General features: G+C 44.7%; 3 non-coding genes across 3 annotated transcripts in view; all 3 read right to left on the reverse strand.

Annotated features, from left to right (window-relative positions):
• The window catches only part of LOC133320702 (large subunit ribosomal RNA), a 4,020-nt gene extending 2,818 nt beyond the window's left edge, over positions 1 to 1,202 (reverse strand). Inside the window, exon 1 of the ribosomal RNA XR_009753903.1 lies at positions 1 to 1,202. This exon is cut by the window's left edge and continues 2,818 nt beyond it. This is a non-coding gene — a ribosomal RNA (large subunit ribosomal RNA).
• A 1,524-nt stretch (positions 1,203 to 2,726) lies between these two features.
• LOC133320676 (5.8S ribosomal RNA) lies at positions 2,727 to 2,883 on the reverse strand. Its single transcript, XR_009753876.1, has one exon. It is a non-coding gene; the product is annotated as a 5.8S ribosomal RNA (ribosomal RNA).
• A 1,267-nt stretch (positions 2,884 to 4,150) lies between these two features.
• LOC133320686 (small subunit ribosomal RNA) lies at positions 4,151 to 6,053 on the reverse strand. The gene has a single exon (XR_009753887.1). It is a non-coding gene; the product is annotated as a small subunit ribosomal RNA (ribosomal RNA).
• Between the last annotated feature and the right edge of the window lie 496 nt (positions 6,054 to 6,549).

A 6,549-nucleotide genomic window follows, 5' to 3' on the forward strand; every position in this document is an offset into this window, starting at 1 on the left:
ATCGATTTGCACGTCAGAATCGCTACGGTCCTCCATCAGGGTTTCCCCTGACTTCGACCTGACCAGGCATAGTTCACCATCTTTCGGGTCCCAGCATCTGTGCTCAGAGCGCGCCTGCATTCACGGATTGGAAACGAGACGCCTCGGGAGTGCGAGAGATCGATCAAGACCGACGCTCCATCCTCCCTGAGCGAACGGCAAGCGTTCACCTTCACTTTCGTTACGCCTTTCAGTTTTGTGTTATAAAAACAACTCAATGACTCGCACACATGCTAGACTCCTTGGTCCGTGTTTCAAGACGGGTCCTGCGAGTGCCCGAAAATGAATCATCGCAGACGGATACGCGCACAGTCCGAGACAGCACGGCGGCGACAGACAGCAGCACCGCGCCCCTATCCGCACTCGGGCAGGACAGAGACTGTATGCGGCGCACGCTTGCGTCGGGCCGGACGCGTTTTGAGACGCGTGCGCGATTCGTATATTGTACGATTTTGTACTACCGTCCGACAGCCGGCAGGCCACCGTCACGGTCCAGCCGCCACGCGTGAACGCGACGATTGGACTCCCGAACGGCGCTTATGCCGACATCGAACGGGTCGCGATGTATTACTAAGAGAGAAGTGCACGCCTTCGGCGAACGTCGACGGACGCGACCCGTGTCATGCCGTACGCCACTTGCGTGACGCAAGCACGACATCGAGGCGCGACGCCCGTACGCCGCCGAGCGACGATGAATCTCTCCGTTCGTTCATTCGAGTTTCGCAGGTTTACCCCTGAACGGTTTCACGTACTCTTGAACTCTCTCTTCAAAGTTCTTTTCAACTTTCCCTCACGGTACTTGTTCGCTATCGGTCTCGCGGTAATATTTAGCCTTAGATGGAGTTTACCACCCACTTAGGGCTGCACTCTCAAGCAACCCGACTCTGAGGAGTGTCCCTCTCGCCGTCTCGCTCCGTCGCTACGGGCCTGGCACCCTCTACGGGAAAACGGCCCCGTTCAAGACGAACTTGGACAGGAGCGGCGACGACGAGAAAGCGGAACCTCCCGAACACCACATCTCCCGCGATCGTTACAACCGCGGGATTCAGTGCTGGGCTGTTTCCTGTTCGCTCGCCGCTACTAAGGAAATCCTAGTTAGTTTCTTTTCCTCCGCTTACTAATATGCTTAAATTCGGCGGGTGATCCTCCCTGATCTGAGGCCAACGATAAAAAAACGAGGCAGACGCGATATCCGTCAGCGCTACGACGCCACAAAACTAAAACACGAATCTTACATACATATATATAATGTGCGATATGATCACACACACACACCGAGTACGTTTATACATACACACACACGCACACGCAGTGTGGTAGTCTGCACGATTCACGTACTCGTGTCTGCGCGAATTATACACACACAATATATGATTGTGATAGTGTTTCGGTTTCATAAACGGCGTCGATGCACTCTTCGGACGTCGTGTCCGCCTACTTTTTTTGCACACAACACATACATTGAATAACTATATATTTGAAACACTCAAATTCGATTTTCATCGTTTTATTACATATCACACATATATACGAAGGCGCGATATTGCGTTGTTTTCGTTCGATGTCCACGTCCACGATATATATATAATATTAATATAACACAGACCTTAACGACACAATAGAAACGCACAACGATCGGACACAGAAAACATAAAACGCTCATACATCGACAAAAAAAATATATCTTGAAATCAGAGACGTAGATGTGTAAGTGCATAATAACGACGACGACGTAATCGCATACGAAAGAGCATCGGATACCTTCTCTTACCCTCTCACATCACCGTATCGCTTCACAATTATCATAATCATAAAGCAACGGATCAACGATGGGAGCAAGGATCACGCTCTCTGCAGCAAAACATCGCGCGTATCACACACACACAAACACATACAAAGATTCATATTTTTTTGTGCGGGTGTCGTGCGTTTCCGTCTTCACATATTATATATGCTCAGACGCTAGATGCGATCTCGTGTCACTTGTTTGATCGAGGCGTAACTAAGTATCGTTGGTGTATTATATAATATATACATACCATATAACACAGACAACAACACTCACGCGACTTCGATGTGATATATTCACACAATGAAAAAAATGTTTCATAGTCTTCATATACGTGTGTGTATATATATATTTCTCATATAATATTTAAACGGACAAACGAACTTGCAAACAATCAATAATTCAATTTAAATCTCTCACTATGATGGGTCACAACAGCAACAACGACGACTACGACAACGACGACGACGACGACGACTACGACGAGTGCGACAACTCCGATTCGTATAATGACACATAATAAGATATCATAGTCTTTTCTGTGTACTACGAGAGGGAGGCGTTCGCGCTCACGCGCGTGCGGTACGACGTCGTGTTTGTGCGTGTGTCGTGTTCTCGTGCTGTTTGTGTCTCGTCAGAAAGAGAACAATAAAAAGAATAAAAAGATCATTAGCAGTCGTCGGAACCGTCATATGTTCGCACAGTCGACAACAACAAAACTACGATACACATAATTCAAACTGAACAAACACACGCACACACACTACGAACACACAACGACACTTCCGTGGCGTATATGTGCGAGTCTGTGCGCGATGGATGCAATTCTTTCTGTGTTCGCGTGCGTTATGAGGTGTCATACCGTGATGGAACAGTGTGGTGTATTATTTTATACAGCCGGCCCTCAGACAGGAGTGGTCCTGGATATTTCTCCACGGACCGCAATGTGCGTTCGAAATGTCGATGTTCAAATGTGTCCTGCAGTTCACACTATGACGCGCAGTTAACTGCGTTCTTCATCGACCCGCGAGCCAAGTGATCCACCGTTCAGGGTAGTGATTTTTATAAATATATCATGTGTACGGCGACGCTCACCATTTAAATTTTCTTTTTTTTTTAAAAAAAAAAAAAAAAACAAAGAGGGCAATCGTGCGCATATAGGGGGTGTTGCCATTTATATAACGCTGCAATACGCCTCATATTGCCTACGGACGCGATCAAATCTACTTATACATACATACATATTTCACATTGACATGTGATATGTTGATATATAATATAGAAAGACGCGAACGACATGACAAACGAAACGTATCACACCACGTTCTCTCCAAGTGGACTAACCGACCCACCGGATTTACCCGTGTGGTTAACGTACGGTAAACAACTAATCCACCGGACCGCATAAAAAACTCAGAGTGTCCCTAACGAATTAACGAAATGACAAGATAATGATAGTAGCGCTATATACCACAGCATGTTATCTTCAACGCCCAGATTATACGTTCACTCTAATCGCCCTTGATCCAACCAAGTAAACAGAACTCGGACTAGACTTATTAAGGTCTTGAGTAGTCGTCAAGAGACTCGCGGCGCGGATTCTTACCGGTCTATGTCAAATGAGATCTACCAGAGTTAAGAAACATAGGATGAATCAATGATATCTAGTATATCGCTTTCGAGTTACAACGTTATCTGGTTTTAACATATACGTATATATACATCAAGAGTATATAAATTGTATGCTCATACAGTGCATATGTGCGTATCGGATAAGGAAGGGACGCTAATGAATCCGTTTATCCGTCAAATCGTTTTAAATTTCGTATCTTTTCCTCCTCTCCTTCATCATCATCATCATCATAATATTATTTCGATCTCCTTGGAGATTTATTTATTTTTTAGATGTGGCCCCTTCACATCTTATATATCTCTCTTTCATTTATTTATTTATTTATTTTTAACATCACAAACAACAACAACGACGACAACACGCTAGGCGTAATCGAGTGTATGTTTTTGTGTGTCTCTTTTTATTTTGATGTCCCGCCCCTGACATCTTTTATATTTTTATTCATTCAAAAACATCATAACACGCTTGTGTAGAGTTGTTTTTTTTTTGTTTAATATTTATTTATTTTCCTTTCATTTATATATTATTTTGAGATATATTTAATTTCTATTGAGATGCCGCCCCTTTCATCTCTTTTTTTTTTTAATTTGCATCATATATTTTTATATATGTGTCTCTCTTTTTACTTGGATATATAATATTATCATAATCATCCTGATATCGCTTTGATATCGGATGTTATATAACGTTAATGATCCTTCCGCAGGTTCCCCTACGGAAACCTTGTTACGACTTTTACTTCCTCTAAATGATCAAGTTTGGTCAACTTCCCAGCAACGCCGACGGCCGTGAAGCCACCGCGTGTCGGTCCGAAGACCTCACTAAATCATTCAATCGGTAGTAGCGACGGGCGGTGTGTACAAAGGGCAGGGACGTAATCAACGCGAGCTTATGACTCGCGCTTACTAGGAATTCCTCGTTTATGGGGGATAATTGCAAACCCCAATCCCCAGCACGAAGGAGTTTCAACGGGTTGCCCGGGCCTCTAGGCCAGGGAGAACATGCTGATTCCTTCAGTGTAGCGCGCGTGCGGCCCAGGACATCTAAGGGCATCACAGACCTGTTATTGCTCAATCTCGTGCGGCTCGAAGCCGCCGGTCCCTCTAAGAAGAATTTTAATACGCCGTCAGTGAGTTGAACGACCGAAATCGCTCACACCTAAATGACGACGCCTATTTAGCAGGCTAGAGTCTCGTTCGTTACCGGAATTAACCAGACAAATCGCTCCACCAACTAAGAACGGCCATGCACCACCACCCACCGAATCAAGAAAGAGCTATTAATCTGTCAATCCTTCCGGTGTCCGGGCCTGGTGAGATTTCCCGTGTTGAGTCAAATTAAGCCGCAGGCTCCACTCCTGGTGGTGCCCTTCCGTCAATTCCTTTAAGTTTCAGCTTTGCAACCATACTCCCCCCGGAGTCCAAAATCTTTGGTTTCCCGGAAGCTGCCCGCCGAGCCATTGTAATAACGTCGGCGGATCGCTAGATGACATATTTACGGTTAGAACTAGGGCGGTATCTAATCGCCTTCGAACCTCTAACTTTCGTTCTTGATTGATGAAAACACCTTTGGCAAATGCTTTCGCTGATGTTCGTCTTGCGACGATCCAAGAATTTCACCTCTAACGTCGCAATACGAATGCCCCCAGTTATCCCTATTAATCATTACCTCGGAGTTCTGAAAACCAACAAAATAGAACCGAGATCATATTCTATTATTCCATGCACGAAATATTCAAGCGGCGTTTTGAGCCCGCTTTGAGCACTCTAATTTGTTCAAAGTAAAATTGTCGGCCCATCTCGACACTCACTGAAGAGCACCGCGATAGGATTTTGATATTGAACCGGCGTTTTACCGCCGGCTCACCGACGATATGCTCCGCAGACGTGTCAGTATCACCGCGGATGCGGTGCACCGACAGCGCGGCGCACAAATGCAACTACGAGCTTTTTAACCGCAACAATTTTAGTATACGCTATTGGAGCTGGAATTACCGCGGCTGCTGGCACCAGACTTGCCCTCCAATTGTTCCTCGTTAAAATATTTAAAGTGTACTCATTCCGATTACGAGGCCTCGTAAGAGTCCCGTATCGTTATTTTTCGTCACTACCTCCCCGTGCCGGGAGTGGGTAATTTGCGCGCCTGCTGCCTTCCTTGGATGTGGTAGCCGTTTCTCAGGCTCCCTCTCCGGAATCGAACCCTGATTCCCCGTTACCCGTGACAACCATGGTAGTCGCAGAAACTACCATCGAAAGTTGATAAGGCAGACATTTGAAAGATGCGTCGCCGGTACTTGACCATGCGATCGGCAAAAGTTATCCAGATTCATCAAAATTAACGACTTCGGACGCGAGGCCCTCCGTCGATTGGTTTTGATCTAATAAAAGCACTCATCCCATCACTGGTCAGAGTTCTGATTGCATGTATTAGCTCTAGAATTACCACAGTTATCCAAGTAACTGAGTAAGATCTAAGGAACCAAAACTGATATATTGAGCCATTCGCGGTATCGCCTTAATACGGCTTGCACTGAGACATGCATGGCTTAATCTTTGAGACAAGCATATAACTACTGGCAGGATCAACCAGGGAGCTAGCTAATTTTAGTTAACTCTCAATCGAGAGCGCATCGTACGCGTTCGCTCTTATATTGTGATATAGGAAGCGAGGGCACGTAACGGTGGCCTGATTATTATTTTGTTTTTATTTATTTATTCATTTTTGTATATTTTCTTTGAAATATACACACACACATTTTATATCATACTCCTCCTCCTCTCTTTCTTAATTCATATATATTATATATATATATTTATTATGAAAACATTTTGAACGCATCAAAAAGTTTCATATTGTTGATCGTTACTTTTATAACGAGATCGTACACCTTTAATATCGGTTAACATTGTCATATATGCGTTAACAAATACGACACGTCAAACATCGGTATCATCGCACGGTGTTAGAGAGATCTAGTACCAATAGATTCTATTTCGGGCGGATTATCTACTAAGGGATTGTCTCCGGCGGTCACACTTACGCGCAACACGACGGAAGCAAATTTTGTACAATACGACCCCGTTAGAAC

The sequence above is a fragment of the Danaus plexippus genome, unplaced genomic scaffold (genome assembly GCF_018135715.1).
Source record: "Danaus plexippus unplaced genomic scaffold, MEX_DaPlex mxdp_48, whole genome shotgun sequence".
NCBI classification, from domain to species: Eukaryota; Metazoa; Arthropoda; class Insecta; order Lepidoptera; family Nymphalidae; genus Danaus; species Danaus plexippus.